The sequence below is a fragment of the Tiliqua scincoides genome, chromosome 8, assembly GCF_035046505.1.
Source record: "Tiliqua scincoides isolate rTilSci1 chromosome 8, rTilSci1.hap2, whole genome shotgun sequence".
Taxonomy (NCBI): domain Eukaryota; kingdom Metazoa; phylum Chordata; class Lepidosauria; order Squamata; family Scincidae; genus Tiliqua; species Tiliqua scincoides.
The window spans coordinates 57,023,781-57,043,870 of NC_089828.1; positions in this window are offsets into that span (position 1 = coordinate 57,023,781).

The following is a 20,090-nucleotide window of genomic DNA, read 5'->3' on the forward strand; positions in this document are numbered from 1 at the left end:
CCACGCACACAATGACCTCTCTCTCTCTCTCTCTCTCTCTCTCTCTCTCTCTGGGTGGGGTGAGTGTGAAAATATCCAAACATGGTAGTTTGGCCCTTGGGCTAGTAGTTCTTTCCTTTGCTTTCTTGGCATGAAAATGTCAGCCAAGTGACAATAGAACTTGGTAACTTCTGCTTTAGTAAAAACACTCTTTCTCTCTCCCCCTTCATTCATTTATGTATCCACTGCAGGATTTGCCCAATGAAACACTAGTCCATTCTGCTCTACTGCATTGCAAACGACCCTGGATATTTCTTTTTTTAACCGGCCTATCCTTGAACAAACACCAAAGCAGCCTTGGACACCTTGGACTTTCCTCCCTTCTAGAGATAGGGTTCTATAGATTCCTTCAACCAAGAATATTTGCCTGACACAGAGACACTGCTTTAGAAGTCACTCAAACAGGGATCAGCAGAGCATTTGCCACCCACCAGACTGGAGCTGCTGCCAGAACATTGGAGACAACCGTCAGGACTTCCAGGGAGCTGCCAAGCAGTGACGTGAAGATATGTGGTGATAAATTGCAATGGATGGCGTCTACTCTTTGTAGAATATTCTAGAGCCAACCAATCTGTGTTTATACAGAAAGCTGGTGAACTGGTTCCCGCAAGCCAGTGGCCACTTCAGGTGATGTAGAATTGTTGACTGTTGATAGGACTGATCTTACAACCATATTTATACCAAGGCTTTATCGGTTGCACCAATTCCCCATTGGTTTCTGTGTGTCAGGACTGGCCCAAGGCCTCCTGGCCCCTGAGATGGTGTGTCAAATGCTTCCCCCTCTTGCTTGGTGATATCCCATCCTCTGCTCTTCGCATTCCCTGGACTGGAAGAGGAAGTGGGGAAGAGAAGAGAATGGGGGGCTAGAGTGTCAGAGATGCTCTTGCCCACTACTCTCCTCTCCACTTCCTCTTTGGTTGTTCCCCTCTCTTCCAATCCAAGAAGTGGGAGAAGTAGTAGTGGGTGGATGAGTGAGCAGAGATGGGTGCTCTCTTTAATTTGCTGCCGGCGGTGACCATATTGGTCAGTCTCAAGGAGGGGAAGACCATGCCGTGTTTGGCCCAAGTGCTGATTCTCACCATTAAAGCCATATGCGACTTGAGTCCTGGGTACTTTTCTCTCCCCAACCAACAAAAGCCTGCCTGCACAGTATCAGTGCATTAAAAAAAAAAAGCTCCCAAATAGCTGCTGTTAAAATATATTCATTATTGAAAGCCTGGCAAACTGAAATTGGCTTTTTCTGGTAGCAGAAGCCCATGTGAGAAAGAGGAATGTGAACAACTGCACAGTTGTGTGTGGAGGGAGAGAAGGGCCCTTCCTGCACCCCAGCTAAAGGCACTTTGGATGTGGGTGAAGTGCAGTGGGCAGCTTTTTCAGCACATCTTAAAACCAGGGTGGGTTTCAAAGAGAGGAGGAGCTTCATATGGAAGAAGGCAGTTCTGGAAGTGCCCTGGTCAACCCACACTGTTGGGCAACCCTTTTGGCAAGTGTGGCAAAAGGAATCTAGGAGGCTGTCGATTTCTGATCACTGCTCTACCTGGCTCAGCAGTGTCTATTCTGACTGCAGCCGGTCTCTTTCGGAACCCTGCTTGGAGATACCAAAGACTGAACTGGGAACAGCAACACTGTGAGTTGCTGTTGCCCTGAAACAAACTGGCAGCCCACCTGCTTTTTAACACTCGCATATGTTCAAAATATCCAGTTTGTTGTCTAGCTGCAGTGTTCTGCACGGATGGATGCTCTGAAACAGACAGCCCCACACAGAGTGCACTGCAGTGGTCTAACCTGGAGGTTCCCAGAGCAGTAATGACTGTGGCCAAGCGACCAGTCTCTGGGAAGAGACACAGTTAACTCAGCAGCCTAACTTAATGCTAGAGAATTCAAGGAAAGGATTGGGTTTAACAGCACCGCTCCCCCCCCATTGCAACAGACATCCAGAGAGCTCCCAGAGTGAAGAGATGGTCCATATGAAATGTAATTCCACATCAAACCCTTCCCACGCAGCCTTGCCAGTGGTGGCCCCATGTGATCTTAAGGCACTCAGGTTGGGGAAAAGCCCCAACTCCTTTGAACTGATCCCTCACTTCACAGTGCAGGTGAATGGCTGGGAAAGACACAGGTACACACTTTGACACCACCAGTCCTTCCCCACATCTCTTTCAGTCCACAGCACCAGCCATTCCAGTCGCACGCGTCTGGGGGAAGGAGTGTTGCAGAGGTCAGTTTTGTAATAATAATGTTTTATTTTGAGAACAAGAGAAAGAGAGAAATAAAACTTCTAGTTTTGGTACTACCTCATCTTGCTTTGCTCAGTGATGTCCCCTTGGGGCTGCTGTATGGGTGTTGCATGGGATTGGCTAGCAGTAGCAACATCTGGATTCTAGCCTCAGGTAGCCTGGTGCCATAGGTCTTACAGGGGGTGTGTGTGCAAACATGGCTGGCTAGGAAGCTCCCCCAGGGAGCTCATCGGAAAAGGGGAGAAGTAGGTCCCATGGAAACCTGAGCTGATGGTATATAGAGTGAGGCTCTGGGATTGTGGATGCTACAGGAAGCCTTGTGGCACATGCATGTATTTGGAAGCACATGCAAGAACACCAGAAACTCTGGTTACTCCTTTGGTCACTCACCCCCTTGTGGACCAGAGGATTGGCAAGGTCTGCCAGCGAATCAATGCTTGCGGGCCCCACTCACGTGGCCCTACATTTTCTTTGCTCTCCCCTTTTAAATGTTCTTAAGGTCACAGAACTCTCATCCTTTCCAGCTACAAACATTTTTAGAAAAATGTGTCCTTGGGTTGCTCAGAATCAAAATGAAAAGGATCTACATGGTTGCAAGAAAATGCAAGCACCAAGGATCTAGATGGGGCCTCATTGTTGTATTAGATGCTGGCCAGCAGAGGGAGGTAAAGGCACTTGTAATAGCCTTGCAGCACAGCCCAGTCAACAGAAAAAGGTTTCACTGACATCTCTCCAGTGTGAACTGGTTTCTTCTCCAGCCAGGAATGAAGCTTTCAAAGGGAAGACGTGGCTGCACAGGACTGTCGCGAGGTGGTTGCTGGGTCAGTTGTCTCTCCCTTGTGCACTTCCATTTCAACCCCCCCCCATGTGTTGTGTCATTTTGAAGCGTCACAATTTATTGCATGTTTTTGTGGAGTATGAAATGCACAGGATATAGCCTTCAGTAGGTTGGCAGATCTAGCTAGCTAGCTAGCTAGTTTCACCCTCCTAGCTTTAAATTGCTGGAAGAGCAAGATGAAACCAGCCTTGTGCAACCTCGGAGCGAGCAAGGAAAATATGTCTCACCTCAAGGGCACGTGCGTGTCAGTGCAGGAGCACCGAGGCCCTAAAATGCCACGAACAGCTAGCCATTTCCCTTATGATAGCAGCTGTGGTTTGATGGCGCTACACAGGCTTCAGGATGAGGTTCAGCCACAAAGCTCACGGGGTGACCTTGGGTTGGTCACCACCACTCAGCCTAAACCACCCCACAGGGTTGTTGTGAGACCCACAGACTCTCTCCTGAGTTCCTTGGAGGAAGAGTGGGAAGCCTGCCAGTTAGCCAAAAATCGCCTTTTCTCCTGCTTATGGGGGGGGGGGGTTTCCACAGGGGTTGGGGTGGCCAAGGTGAACCTAAGAAAGCCCCACACTTCAGGGTGTCACAACAATACATGAGTAGCATGCAAAGGGTTTGGAGTTTGTTTTTAGTGTGCAGGTGGCAGACCTGAGACAGCCTCAGGTAGAATTTCAGGTTGTGCCGCTCCAACCAGGCTCCACCCTTTCTCTGTGCCACCCAAGTCCAGGACTGGATTTCCTCCCATTTTTCAAGGGTTTTGTGACATTACTGGCAGTAGAACAGCTAAACATCTGGCACCAAGGGGTACAAAATTTTTTTTATCGCCCCCATTACAGCCCCCAAATTTTTAACACCCCCATATGACGTCACAGAGGCCTCCAAAAGGCACTTCTGGTTTGCGGAGAAAAAGCAGAGGTGTCATTTGGAGGCCTTTAAGATACCCCTCCCTCACGGTGTGGTACCCAGGACAATGTACCCCCCTATCCCCTTTAGCTATGCCGCTGCCTTAGAAATCTCAGGTTCATGGAAGCATCTGAACCCAGCAACCTGCAATATTGCAGAGCAAATGAATTCAGCAAAATGGAGGTGTAGGAGAGCCTCCAGTGCTGTGAAACAGCAGGGGTGACACAGGCCTTGCCCCTTGGCGTGAATTGCAGGTGAACTCTTCCAGTGTTGCTGTTGGGGCCAGGCCTCCCCCCCCCATCTCCCTCTCTGCTTTCCCACTGGGCAGCAGGTTTCCTTCCCAAAAGCCCAGCTCTCCCCGAGGTGCTCCCTGATTCATATTCTCCATCCAGATGGAAGCAAATCACTTTCCAGAGATTCCGTCAGCCCCAAGCAAAAGGGAGCCTGTGGATGAGTCACAGGCCAGGGAGACGACACACAGGGAGGGGAGTGGAAAATATGAATGGGGAATGGGGTGAGAGAGACAGCAGCAGCTGGAGTACAGCTGGTTTTTCTGCCTTTGGGAGACAGAGCAGACAAGGAGCTGTGGTTTAGGGCAGCCAAAGGTACTCAAGTTTTTGTGCTCAGGAGACAGTACTTATCTCTGGTCTCTGTTCCTTCACACACTGTCCTGATCCTGCCCGTTCTTGCCTTTCGGGGATGCCCTGTTAAAGTTCTGATCATTCTCCAGTCTCCAACACTCTTCCCCAAAAGTTAAATGTAGCAAATGTTGGTCTCTCTCTCTCTCTCTCAGTTCAGTGTACCTCGCAGGGTTGTTGTATCATCAACGAATACATCTCAGAGTGGATGCAACACTATTTCCAGCATAAAGGCACGAGCACTGGATAGTCTGCTCATTTCATGTATTGAAGCTGCGGAGGTTTCTTTGCAACCACTGGAAATATATTCAGGGACTCTTCTAGATTATCTTGACTCCAGATCACCACATCGGGATTTCAAACACTGCAGCCGGTCTGTTGCAGAAGAAACGAATACAGAAAGGAGACTTGGACCATGACCTTGAGCGCTGCAGGATGGAGGATCGCTACGGATGACAGCATATACCAGTGGTTCCCAAACTGTGGGCCGTGGCTCCCTAGGGAGCCGCCAGAACCAGCCAGGGGAGCCTTGGAATCCTCATAAAAGACCCACCGCCCTATACAATGTATAGGATTGTAGGATTGTATCTCACAAGAGTAAAGACCATAAGAAAACCAGACAGGTCAGTGTACTATAAGAAGAAAATCACTGACCTAGGGGAATGATTCTCACTTTGGGTAGGGAGGCCATCAGGCTTGGGGTACTGGCCAAGATCCCCTGCCCAACAGAGAGCTTACAAAGACAGGTTGAGTCCCATATCCCAAGTACTGGAGGTAGCAGTGAAAGACCAATTTGCCTTCAAGGGGGCAGGGGGGGCCATTTCATGTGGGGACCAACGCAGCACCTTGCCCCAGGTCCCAGTAACCTAGCACTGGCACTGATTGGGGGTGTGAGAGGGCCTGGGTTCAAATCCCAGAAGAGCCTTGGCTGATGGGAGGCTATAGGAAGGGGTCATTTGTGCAGCACTGGATCAGATTTCTTGTATGCAGAAGGGATCAGGTTCAGGATACTGCCAGGCGGGATTTGAAAAGGCCCCTCTTTGATTCTCTAGAGATGCTGCCAATCAGTGTCACCAGTCCTGACAAGCCAGGGGTCCATCCGATCCGGTGCAATGCAGCTTCCAGTGCTGTTTGGGGTCTTAATGGAAAGTAATGTTCAGAAAGGCCACCTGGGATTCTAAGCACACAGCCCTCTGAAGATGGACTCAGTCGTTGGTCCCAGGGTTCAGTGGGGCTTGCTCCTTGCTAAGTTTACACAGGGCTGCAGAAATTACTCTTCCTCTGTGCAGGAGACAGGAAGAAGCTGCAGAGTGGAACAGCCTGTCCCCAGCAACAATAAGCCAGAGAGGATGAATTTCAAAGCTCACTCCCTTTTGTTGCAAACTGTGTCTTAACTGTGCCATGATAGTCCTAATTACTTTCTCTGGCAAACTCCAATTTTCTTGTAGTGGAGGTTCTTTTAATGCCTTTTGCCGCTCGCTCGTGGTTTTATTCTTTTTTAGCAGGTAGCCAGCAACATTGGCAGCAAGCGGTCCAAGCTCACCTGGGTTCCTATACCATGAAAATGAGCCGGTGCAAAGTGGCCAAGTTTCACCCCTGGGAATGTCTGTGCAAAAGCAGCCCACATCTTGGGGGCTGGAAAAGAGCCCACATCTTGGGGGACTGTAGCTCAGTTATAAGGCATGCAGTTTCCATGCACTGTGCAAAAGGTCTCTGGCGCAGTCCCTCTTGCACAGCTCATCCTGCCCGACTGGGTGTCAGGGTGCCGCGGGGAGGCTCTCTGCACACTTAGTGCTTTGCCACCCCCTCTGTCTTGCACAGGTGTCAGGGAGGCTCCCTGCACGCTTAGTGCTTCGCCCCCCCTCGGCTACGCCACCGCACACTCTCCCTCTGGCACAGCTCATCCTGCCCGACTGGGTGTCAGGGTGCCGCGGGGAGGCTCTCTGCACACTTAGTGCTTTGCCACCCCCTCTGTCTTGCACAGGTGTCGGGGAGGCTCCCTGCACGCTTAGTGCTTCGCCCCCCCGGCTACGCCACCGCACACTCTCCCTCTGGCACAGCTCATCCTGCCCGACTGGGTGTCAGGGTGCCGCGGGGAGGCTCTCTGCACACTTAGTGCTTTGCCACCCCCTCTGTCTTGCACAGGTGTCAGGGAGGCTCCCTGCACGCTTAGTGCTTCGCCCCCCCTCGGCTACGCCACCGCACACTCTCCCTCTGGCACAGCTCATCCTGCCCGACTGGGTGTCAGGGTGCCGCGGGGAGGCTCTCTGCACACTTAGTGCTTTGCCACCCCCTCTGTCTTGCACAGGTGTCGGGGAGGCTCCCTGCACGCTTAGTGCTTCGCCCCCCCGGCTACGCCACCGCACACTCTCCCTCTGGCACAGCTCATCCTGCCCGACTGGGTGTCAGGGTGCCGCGGGGAGGCTCTCTGCACACTTAGTGCTTTGCCACCCCCTCTGTCTTGCACAGGTGTCGGGGAGGCTCCCTGCACGCTTAGTGCTTCGCCCCCCCGGCTACGCCACCGCACACTCTCCCTCTGGCACAGCTCATCCTGCCCGACTGGGTGTCAGGGTGCCGCGGGGAGGCTCTCTGCATACTTAGTGCTTTGCCACCCCCTCTGTCTTGCACAGGTGTCGGGGAGGCTCCCTGCACGCTTAGTGCTTCGCCCCCCCGGCTACGCCACCGCACACTCTCCCTCTGGCACAGCTCATCCTGCCCGACTGGGTGTCAGGGTGCCGCGGGGAGGCTCTCTGCACACTTAGTGCTTTGCCACCCCCTCTGTCTTGCACAGGTGTCAGGGAGGCTCCCTGCACTCTTAGTGCTTCGCCCCCCCTCGGGCTACGCCACCGCACACTCTCCCTCTGGCACAGCTCATCCTGCCCGACTGGGTGTCAGGGTGCCGCGGGGAGGCTCTCTGCACACTTAGTGCTTTGCCACCCCCTCTGTCTTGCACAGGTGTCGGGGAGGCTCCCTGCACGCTTAGTGCTTCGCCCCCCCTCGGCTACGCCACCGCACACTCTCCCTCTGGCACAGCTCACCTGGAGCGACTCTGCTCTCGCACGGCGCGTCCCGGTGCGCCACTAGGGGGTCGGCGCCCCCCTCGCCATCCCCCCCCGGCAGAGCGCACCTTCCTCCGCGGGGGAGGCCGGCGAGGCGGGAGGCGAGCCGGTCCGGGCGGCGGCCCAATGAGCGGCCGAGGGGTCGGCGCGCCGCCCGCCAATGGCGCCGCAGGAGGAGGAGGAAGAGCCGGGCTCGGGGGCGGCCGCGTCCCGGCGGGCAGAGGCGCTGCGAGCGGCGAGGACAAAGGCGGCGCCGGCTGCGGGCACGGCGAGCAGGTAGGGGGCGCCGCCCGCGATGGCGCGTCAGGCGGGAGGGGAGCGCCCGCCTCGGCCGGTCTACTCAGAAGCAAGTCCCGTTGTGCTCAATGGCGCTTACTCCCAAGTCGGTGCGGGTAGGACTGCAGCCCGCGGCTACAAGCCTGTCCACGCTTCCCCGGGAGTAAGCCCCACTGCCTTGAATGGGACTGACTTCTGAGTAGACGTGCAGGGTGGCTAGATGGGGGAGGGACCCGATCCTCGGCAGGTCTACTCCCGTTAGAGTCAATGGGGCTTACTCTCAGGATGTGGCGGGGGTTGCAAGTCTCCCCACACTTACCCGAGAGGAAGCCCCACTGACTAGTATGGGACTGACTTCTGAGTAGACATGCAGCGGCTTGGGATGTGAGATGGCTAGGTGGTGGTGTGAGCCCGATCCTAGGCAGGTCTACTCAGAAGTCAGTCCCATTATAGTTAAGAAGGCTTACTCCCAGGAAAGCGCGGATAGGATTGCAGCCTGGAACGCTTGGAGGTCTTTGGGCAAGGGAGGTGCGGTGGGTGGGGAGGCAGGTGAGGCAGGGCCTCACCACTGGAGTCGTTTGTGAAGCGCCACCACAGTGTGAGGCGCTCGAGCATTCACAGCCCGTGCACTCTGTGGGGTCCAGGGTCATGCTCTGCGCATGGGTTGTGAGTGCTTGAGTGCTTCCCATGGTGGCAGTGCTCTTCGAAGGACTCTGGTGGGGAGGTTCTGCCTCACCTGCCTCCCCGCCCACCACACTGGTCTCTGGGCATGTTTGGAGGGCTTGCCTGCGCCATGGGTTGAGTTCAGTGGGTCTCTCCCTCTGCAGATTTCTGACACTTGGGGCAGAATTTCCACAAAAGGAGTCTGAAGAACTCCTGCAGTCAAATCCCCTTCCTCCTACATCTAGGTGATGGTGCTCAGAAGAAAGTGTTGCGCTCTGCACATGCTCCAGGGAAGCCTTGGTGACAGCTCTTGGTGACTGAGCAATGCTGAGTTGGCATCTGTAGAAACCCCTGCCCATGTTTTCTGCTCCCTGCAAAAAAGGCAGAATGCAGCCCAGAGCCTTGTGACAACTTGGGCATGAACAGGTTGGCTGAGGCAGAAGCTGCAGTGGGCGAGAGCCTCCTCCTTTGGGGGAGGGCAAAGTCAACCCACATCCACATCCTTGGAAGACCAGGATCCGTGCAAGCACCTTAGCATGGCCACATGCATCCAAACCTGTTCACTTTTAAGGTGCCACAAGATTCCTTTTACTTATCTCAGTGTGTGTCTGTTTGCTGTAAGAGACAAATATGGCCACCCCCGGTTGAATGTGTTGCTTTGGTTAGTCACTGTCCTGCAGCCTGGCCTACATTGCAGGGTTGTTGTGAGGTGAACAGCACCATCCTAGGCACATCTACTCAGAACTAAGTCCCATTGAGTTCAATGGGGCTTACGCTCAGGAAAGTGTGCCTAGGACTGCAGCCTAAATCACAGTGCCTTGGCAGGGCGAGGTGAGATACAGAGGTCATAAACAATAATTACAGCTTAGGCACTAATTAAGGGTTTGACTTGGGAGGGGCTGCAGCACTGCAGCACTTTCCCTACTGAAAGTCTTAGGTTCGATCCTAGCTAGCATCCCCAGGTGGAAAGACTGCTATTCCTGGGAGGACTGTAGCACCTTCCTGATGAGAAAATGTAATATTTGAGCTTTTTAGCCTGGAAAAAGGTGATTGGGGGGGGGGGCATGATTGAGACAGATGAATGGGGTGGAGAGAGAGAGAAGTTCTTCTCCCCCTCTCACAGTATAAGAACCAGAGGATCTTCTGTGATTGTCCTGATTGGCAGGCCATTGGCAGGACCAAGTCAGGTCCATCTCTGCACATGGTACGGTCTGTTGAATTTGCTTCCCTGGGACTGGATGCCTTCCTGGAGGACCAGAGGTCTGTCTGTGGTGACTAGTCCTGATGACTGTGCACTACTTCCGAATCCCAGTGGCTGGGCTGCAAAGGCTGGAGAGGGGTTTCTGACTTCATCCCCTGCTGGCAGGCTTCCCAGAGGGCAGCTGATGAGCCACTACAGGAAAACTGGGGCCTAATCCTGCAGGGCTTTCCTTGCATTCTGATGTCCCTACAGAAGGCAGCTTCTCCCAACACTTGACTAGTCCTCTGTCTTCACTTTCCATATTCACCCCCAATTGTTCTCAAGAAAGCCAATATAGTCTTATAACTCAGTTACTTAAGAGGCTGTTACAATTTGGAGAACTTCGCCTTGGGTGTGATAATTCATGCTCTTTCTTTATCATTTCAAGTTCTTTGTGCTTCCCTCTCTTTCTCCTCCTTGTGTCCTCTGCCCACCCGGCTACCCCTGGCCAGGATACTCGCTGGGCCCTGATCCCTGCCAGATCAGGCAGGTGACCAGCAGAAGCTCAAGTTGGTGACTGCAGTGGTTGGATGTACTGAGATGGAGCAAGCCATCTCCTAATTGAGACCCACCTGCAAGGCCATTGTAGTGCCTCCCAGGCAATGCTAAGGATGACCCATTCATTGTGGTGTCAGCTTTTGTGGATTAACGCTTACCCCATGCAGTGCATGTACTCCTCCATTATATCCTGGGGTATAGAGAGGGGGGAAAAATTGGTAGTAGTGGGGATGAAAGCAGCTGAAATGCAAGAAGGATGGACCCTGATTTTGTGGTTCCAGACAAAATGCAAGAGACATTGCAGTGACCACTCTCAACAGCGGTAATGAACGATAAATCTCCATCTTCCTAGTTCTGCTGTGCTAATTGAACTCTGTTGTGGGAGAGAAAACCCTGGGCTTGATTGCATTTGGTTAAAGACTTATGGTTAAGCTGTAGTTCACCATTTCTCCCTCTACATCCATGTCTGTTTTCATGTTCTAAAATGATAGAAACCTTCAGTTTAAAGCAGGAGTTAAGGCCCTTTTAAATGCACTCATGTGCCAACAAGCATGGATATGGTCAGTTCAGGCCTTAACATCAGCTCTAATGACTGCACGGTATGAGCCGTAAACAGTGGTGTAGCTAGAGGGGGTGCAAAGCGCTAGGTTTTGCAGGCACCTCACTCCACCGTGCAAGCGGCCCCTTCCCCTCTTCTTTGGAGCCATTCCGGGCATTCACCTCCATTTTGCTGTAGCGGCCTGGAACGGCTCTGAAGGGGAGGGGCCACTTGCAGGGCATGGTGAGGTATCTGCAAAACTTAGTGCTTTGCACCCACTCTAGCTACACTAAGAACATAAGAACAGCCCCACTGGCTCAGGCCATAGGCCCATCTAGTCCAGCTTCCTGTATCTCACAGCGGCCCACCAAATGCCCCAGGGAGCACTCCAGATAACAAGAGACCTCATCCTGGTGCCCTCCCTTACACTACTGGCTGTAAATGTATTCTAGAGTCTCTCATATTGGGCATTTGCAGCCCAGACCATCTTTGCTCTTTCAGCCTCCGTTCTTTTCATCTTCACAGGATAGGGGCCACTGTGAAGCTAGCGGTCAATGCTGTATCAATGTTTGATAAGATCCGTATGTTGAAGTGCTGAACCCTTCATTCTGATGACAGACCTCTGTTGTAGCTTATCTTAATGCTGTAGAACACAATCCTGTGCATTTTTAACCATAATTTTGTTTTGGGATATATGATCTCTTTTAAATTCTGCTGAAAAGCGTATCCAGTACTCAAGTCCAGACATGTGCGTCCTTATCTGTCTGTCTCCTCGCTGATGGTAACCCATCATGCATCTGATGAAGTGGTCTCTGTTCTGAGAAAGCTTTGCCTTTACCACAAGGAGTCTATTTTGTCTTTAAGGGGGCAGAAGGGTTTTTTTGCCTTTTAGAACTGATGATCTCTTGAAGCTCAAAAGAGACCTTCTTGCACCGGTCTCACATTTTGTGCCCTTAGGAGAAAGTGCGGGAGGTTTAAGCACCATGTGCTCAAACTGTCTTCTGATATTTTTTTCTGCAGCTTGATGTTTGGGGGAAAACTCCCATTTCCAGGGCTATTTTCAGATTCCTTCCGTCTCAGCAATACCTGAGATAGTACCATGCGCTTTTTGTGCTTGTGCTGAAGACGCTTCTAGGTTTCCTTGAGACACATACTTAACTTTCAGCGTTACCTCGTATTTTTGCTGCTCTTCCCTTATTCCAGAAGCTCAAATCCTCCTGGAATGCTATGAAAATGCTATCCATTTCTGGCAGGCTGCAATGGCACTGTGTTTCTGGAGCTTTTAATTTTTTTCCTAAATTGGTTCTTTGGCAGGACTCATGAGTTTTCCACCTGCTCCCCAGTGCCTTCAGAAACTGTTCATCCGGCACATTAATGGAACAAAACAGGACTGGTGGGTCTGAAGGGTTTTTGGGGGAGAGTGAAATTGTTGTCTTCCAGCAGAAGGATTCTGCTCTTTTCAAGAGGGCTGTCCAGTGCTTTTCCGCCACTCACTGAATTAAAATGGGGGACAAAATCATCATATTTTTAATGTGTATAAAAAATAGGACCCGCCTACCCAAGGAGCCCAGGTCAGTGTTTTGGCCTGCCTCACTTATCAGGACATGCCTCCCATTAGGAAGGAGACAGAGCCAGGGCAACGGGACTAGCTGAAGAATTTCTGGAGCTGAAGTGATTTTGCCATGCCTTGTCTGGTTGCTTGCCAGCACATGTGAAGAACTGCCACTCATGTCCGTCTCCTCCGTCCTTGGCCTCCACTTCTTCTCCATGCACTTGTTGGATCTGAAAAGGACAAGAGAAAGGGGAAGAGAGGAGAGTGATGGACTAGAGCGTCTCCCAGGAGACAGTCTTCTAGCCCACCATTCTTCTCTCCTCCCTCTTCCTTTTCAAATCCAGCAAGTGGGAGAAAGGGTGGGAACAGCAGTGGTGATGGAAATGGAGGCAGGCAGCAGAGGCACCCACACCAGCCCACTACCTTAGGCAACCACCTCAGTCTGCCCCATGGATGGGCCTGGCCTGCGTGATTCAGTGGTGCAGTAGGTAGGTGTGCCCACTGGTTCCACCTTGGCAACAAGCTTGGGTATGGGAATTTCCAGACCAAATAGTGTATGGAGTGCATGTTAACCTGTGCACTTAACATGCACAGGTTAACATGCACTTAACATCTACAGGTTCTGTACCTGTTTCCCAGGTACAGAACCATCCCCAAATTCCCACCTCTCTTTCCCATTTAATTTGTATTGACCTAATCATATAGTCTCTATCTTTATTCATTAAATTGTATAACTGTTTTGCCATACCCTTTTTATTATCCTCTTTAAGACTATATATTTTTTCAAATTGATTATCCTCTTCATTCAAAACTCGGGAGTATCTTTGTTTTAAAATATTATATAAAGCCAGGATCCTTAACCAGTATTTTCCTCCCACTTTCTCCAATAATTCTTGTATAGGAGTCAATATCCCCTGAGGATTGTATAAAACCTTCACTCTAAAATAACCCTTTTCCTTTAACTTCACCCCAAAAGTTTTTTCAACGTTTTTAAATTCCTCACTTAAAAATTCAAGTGGGGTCCATTTAGAAAACTTTGGCATCCAATTGGGTTGCATTTTCCCCAAACTTTCCCCCAAACAGGAGATAGAATAATAAAAGGAATATTGGAGATTAGAATGGAAAAATTTAGAGAATTGGAGATGAAATTAATACTGAAATGGTATAGGACACCTGCCCAGCTGGCTTATATGATTAAGGGAAAGAATTCAAATTGTTAGCACTGTAGGAGGGTAAAGGGTTATTATGCCCATCTTTGGTGGGAATGTTCTAAGGTAATTGATTTTTGGCAATTGATATTTGAAAAGGTGGAGGAATTATGTAACCATAAGCTGGAGCTCTCTGGGAAAATGTTATTTATGGGAGTTTTGGGAAATAATAAAGTAAAAAAACATAATCAGGATTTATTCAAAGCTATGATTCTAGCTATCCATGCAGTTATAGCATATGGGTGGAAAGATGCATCAAAATGGACTATGGAAAAATGGAATTGGTATTTATATGAATGGATACAATCAGACATAGTATCAATACTGAAACAGGATAAGACATGGGAAGATAAGAAAACCGAGATAAAAAAAGAAATGGTTGAGATATATAAGATGGGTAAGGGAAGGGGGGGGCCAATACTGTTATAATGGATAAAATCCAAAAGGTGTGCTTATGGCTGCAGATATAAATACTTAATGTTAATGGTCGTTGTTCATGGGGGGAGGGAAAAAAGGGGGGAAAAGATTGTTGATGATTATGTAAATATAAGTGGAATGTATACTTTAAAAAATCAAACATCAATAAAATAAAAATAAAAAAATTAAAAAAAAGAACCATCCCCAAATATTTCTACTTGGAGCCCAGAATTTTCAGTTCAGAAGCGGTATGTTAATCCACCTTTTGGCCCCCAGAGTGACTTGCAGTAAAAAAAATCTACATAGTAGAATGACATCAAAACACAGAGGTACATGAATAATATTGTGAAACCTCCAGTTAAAATTAAACCAAGTGAGAGAGATGCCAAAATTGACTTCAAGTTGGGGAATGCTGGAGTCCACTCAAGGACACCTGGTGGAAGGGGGTTCTGTGTGCTGGGAATTGGGACCAAAACATCTCTGTTACTTGTCCGACACAAAATGGACCTCCTCACTGCTCGTTCTACTGCAGATGGTCTTGGATAATAAGACACAGGCACACAGATTTGTATATGGGGAGTGTGGGGCAGAGGGTATGATTGCCAGACACAGGCCCCGGCAATTTAAGCCCTTGCCTGGCTTAAGGGTCAGAAACAGTTGCCCGGATTGGGCAACAGCCCTCCTCTAAAAATATCTGGCTTCAACTGTGGCTTCCTTTGTACCCCATTTCTGTGTGAGCTAACAGGCAATTCAGATTTGGCCTTCTTCCTGCTTTTTATCAAAGCCTCCAACTTGTCACCCAGGATGCCAAGGGCTGATTGTGACAGCTCAGCATTAGAACAGCTGCCAGGCGGTGGCATTGAGACTGATTGATTGTCTTCATTCAACAGATTTTTTTAATTTTTTTTATTTTTGCTATAAAATCTGTTGGGTGTCATCTGTGGGTGCTGATTTTGGTTGGCTATACAAGTGCTGGTTCAAAACACACCGAAGGAAGGGGCTGTTGGACAGAGCAGCCCTGAACAGTATCTGATGTCATCATGAGAATGTTGCTCTGTGCTACCAAAAAATACCCCCCCCCCAAACCTTTACTGTGCTCCATCTGTGTTGCCGTGAAACCTGGAAGTGAGGACTTCTGGTTTCTTTTATGCTATCCCTGTAAATGAAAGTCTCACACTTCCAAGTTTCAAGGCAGCGTGGAAGGATCACAGTAAGGAAGGGAATTATTTGCCTCTTGCTTGAGCGAGTTGGAAGTGTATCATTACATTTTGCAATGACAGCAGGTTGGAGGGAGGCAATAATGCCTCCCTGAGTCCACTACCTCATCAGGTCCCTCATAATCCATCCCTGATGCAACCTGCATCTGGTGGTTGGGCCAACTTCGGGAGCTGTAGCTTAGAGGTAGAACACCCTGGATCCTGCTGTCGATAGTTTGCAAGGGTCACAAGGAGTTACAGAACTGGGAGAGACACCCTGGGGGGTGTAAAGCATAGAGCTAGATGGACCAAGCTAGATGGACCGGCAGTGAGAATAGAGGCAGGTTCGTATGCTTGTCTGTTGCTCAGTAGGAGAGCATCTGCTTTGCATGAAGACGATCTCAGGCTTGATCCATGGCATTTTCTTGTTGGACTTGGAAAAGACCTCCTTCCTGAAATCCTAGTGGGCTGCTATCAGAGAAGGCCACAGTGGTGCTTCTCGTAAACTGACCAGGGGAAGAGTAACTGTCCTCTTCACCCCAGCACAGTGTCTTTTCTAGTGGCTGTTTGCTGGTGTTCCTCTGCATCTTTTCAGACTATGAACCCTTTTGGACCAGGGAGCCATTTAATTATTTGATTTTGTCTGTAAACCACTTTGTGAACTTCTGTGTTGAAGAAAGTGCATAAATATTCTTAGTAGTAGTAGTAGTGATGGTGGTGGTAGTAATAAAAGTCCAAGCTTCCAATAATAAAAGTAACAGTAAAAGTAATAAAAGCTTCCAAAAGTCCAAAACTGTATCCATATGTAGTTGCCCTCTATAAGCCAAATGTTGATAGTTAAAGAGGACCTCAATCCATTGAGTTAATGGTGGAGGGACACTTGCGCTTCTAGTGTTTTAGTAGAACTCTTTTACCTTTTTAGTTATCTTTTAGGCATCTGAGTAGAAAATGCATTTGTTGAATTGCCACAATGAAATCCTGTCTTTCTTGGAAAATGGATTGCATACCATTGTGAGACAGACCCAGTAGGAGAAAAGCAACTACTCTGAACCTTTTTGGGTGGAAATCAGATATTTGCCAGTGATGCAGGTTCACTGGAAAAGTTGGAATTAGAAAATTTCCTGAATTGTTTTCTCCTCGTATCCTAAATTGTTTGGGATTTGCTTTATTTTGCTCTATAGACCACTTTTTGTTGTTGTTGAAAAGTCATATATAAATATTCTCTGTAATAAAGACACTATTAGTGAGCAGCCCTTTTAAAAAAAGTACACACATTAATTTGATGTGGTGTATAAAATATCTCAGTTCTTTTTTGTCCAGTAGCCAAATGTCCCAGTTAAAATGGCCTTGAATATAGGATCTTGGAGATCGAGCATGCCCACCCAGGAAGAGGGCTGCAGGGAACCTTTAATTACCAAACTTTTTATTACTTTTTATTACCAAAGTTTGGTAATAAAATTTTGGGTGCCATTTGTGGAGAAAGGCGGAGTATAAATCAATCAATCAATCAAATTTATCACCATTTGATTAAAGTTTTCATTTTACAAGCCTCCAAGCAGTCCGCTTTTAATTTCATGACAGATGGTATTCACTTACACACAGCTTTACCTTCCCGTTTCCCAAAGCTAAACATTGAACTGAGTTTTAACAGTTGCTTATATCACGTTCTACCAGAGTCAACATAGGTCAAAAGCAGCCATCAATTTTCAAGAAAATCACCAGTGTAGGATGGATTGCTTGCCTCTTCTAATCTGAGTCAAAACTGTAACCATCACTGGGGGGTCACTGTGTTAGTTTGCCGCCACAAAGCAACAAAATTTTTTCTGTTAAAGAGAACTGCAGCCCATGAAAGCTTACACCAATATAAATGTGTTACAACGCAATCCTAGGTCTGTCTGCTTGGAAGTCTGATTAAAATAAAAATATTGATAAAGGGCTGCAGCCTTGGTTTTGCAAGGTGCAACCTAATTTTATTTGTAGTGAACAATTATCCCTGTCCAATATTTTCTGACCTTGCTGCAGCACATATGTTTCAAAATTTGCCCCCTCACCCACATGTTCTAATTCTCAGAAAACATCAGGAAACAGCAGAGGTCTCCTCTCTTTACGGGGCTGGGGAGGGAGTCACCTCTGTTACATTTTTTCTGGTTGGGGCATGAAACCAGGAAACAGCATTAGCCAGCCTACAACATCTCTCCCTCCTGTCCTCTCTAATAGAGACAGGGAAATAAATTGCTTTTGTGCCTGATGAAATGCTCCTTGAACATCAAAAGATGTGCTCGTCAGATTAAATTGATTTTGAAGCAATAATACTGTACAAAGTGTGGATTGGATTACTCTTCCTGTTTGCCTGGCTTTCTACAGCATAGGAGGCCGTGGGGGAGAGCGAAAGTTGTCCAATGGTGTTCTGGGGAACTTGTGGGATTCCTCAGAAGAGCATGATGCTGTGTCATGCTGCTGGTCCATCTTCTCTGGTCAGCAGCAGCTGTCCAAGGTCTTGGGCAGAGAGGGTCATTGCAAGCTTCCACAAGCACCATGGCATTCTTGGCTTTGCGGAAGATTGGACTGTGGTCAAATGAGAATTTGCACCTGGTCAATTGATGGGCACACGAGCCATAGATTAGCTGTCATTTGCAAACCCAGTTTGAACCACAGAGTTAAATTCTCCTGTGTTTGACTTGTTTTCCTTCTTCAACTAGATCAGGGGTATCCAAAGCTTTTGGCAGGAGGGCCATGTCATCTCTCTGACACTGTGTCGGGGGCCAGGAGAAAAAAGAATTAATTTGCATTTAAAATTTGAATAAATTTACATATGTTTACATAAATGTATATATTAAAGATGAACTTATATGAATGAATGAAGTTCTTGCAATAGCTCATGGCCTATAAAAGGACTGGCACAAAGCAAGGCCAGCCTTCCCTTTGCTTCCGCTGCTGCATTACAGATGTGAAACAGCAAGCAGTGGAGGAAGCCCTCATCCCACAGCTCATGCAAGAGGTCAAACATTTGCCCTCACACTGAGAGCAGTTGCGTTGGGCCAGTGTGGGTTCCAGCAAATCTCAGGAGGGCCAGAGGCTCATTGGAGACTGTGGGCTCCCTGAGGGCCACATTGGGAATCCTTGAGGGCTGCAAGTGGCCCCAGGGCCTGGGTTTGGGCACCCCTGGCCTAGATTAATGTAATTTGAATCTTGTTCCTTGCTTGTGAGCACTTGTTTGGTATCACAGTGGCCTTTGGCTGCTGCTCAAAACAAAAGGAGATGGCTCTGATTGAAAGACCAAAGAAAGACCAAAGAAAGACACTTCCTAGTGGAAGGTGGCAATTTGTTTGCAGATGTTCTTGAAAAAGAGTAGTTGACCCAAGTCATGTGTTGCATCATGGACAACACATTGGGTGGGGCTGTTGTGGGAGAGCACTGGCTAGTTTGCGTGTGGAAGAGCTGGTGACGGGTCCATTGCATCCTTGGTAACCGTGTCCCAGCAAAATGTAACCCTGGGCACTGGAGTTCCTAGACATTTCCATGCATGCGGCACGCGCACTGTTTTGTTTTTTTTGTTTTTTTTGCATTCAGGACATTTGTGCTCCAATATATGTATATTTATATTAGATGTACTTTTTTATTTTTTAAACACAAAGGTAGGAATCTTGCTGGGAATAAGAGGCTTAAGATGTATAACATGGGGTTTGTTATATATAGTTTGTTGCCTGGTCATGGTGGGACATGAAATAACCGGGATGCAAAAAACTGGATGCAAATGTCCAGGGACACCAGTGGTGGACTTTTCCAGCCCCATGCCCGGGACAAAGATCTGGGATGGCACTTCCCCCCCCCCCCACAGGATGGCACTGCCCCCCATACACAAATCCGCAAACCGGGAGCACAATTTCTGACCGTGTCAGGAGCTTGAGTGAGGCTTCCGCGCGGTCCTAGAGGCATGCGAGGCTCTGCACCTGGTGCATTTGCCCCTTTCTAATAATGGCAGGTCTACTACTGAGGGACACCAATGACTGGGATGTATTTGACTAGGGTACAATTATCCAGGACCTTAGTACCAGAAGAGCCCAAATTCAGTGGCATAGCAAAGGCATCTGGCACTCGAGGGCACAAACATTTTTAAGACCTCTCTCCCATTTTTGACATCCCCCTCTTCAGAGGTCTCTGAAAGGCACTTCTGATTTTCGCTGAAAACTGGAAGTGCCTTTCAGAGAAAGACACCCCCTCAAGGCATGTTGCCTGGGGTAATGAACCCCCCCAACCCTCCTTAGCTATGCCACTGCCCAACTTCCACTGCCTATCCCTGCATCACCAGACTGAAGAGGACCCTTGTCTGAAAGCACTGGAGATCTGCCAGTGAGGAGGTCAGGACAACACTGAACTAATGAACTGAGGATCTGACGAGGCAGAAGGCAGCTTCATAGAGGTGATACTTTGTGCAGCATCTGGGAAGCTGCCTGGGCTTATGCCAAACCATGAAATTGTACTAGACTCACTGAGAGATCTGGGCTGGGAAAGCAGGTGCCTGCCACTCATTGCGGAATGGCTTTTGGCTTCATGCCCCGCTTGTTGGCCTCCCAGAGGCATCTGACTGGCCACTGTGAGAAGTCAGATGCTGACTAGATGGACCTGCTTTAATATGCAGCAGAGTTTTTCTTAAGTTTGAAGAGAAAGCTGATCTGTACCAGATAGCTGTGGGGTCAGTATAGACCAGGGGTGTCCAAACTTTTTGGCAGGAGGGCCATATCATCTCTCTGACACTGTGTTGGGGGCTGGAAAACAAAGAATTAATTTGCA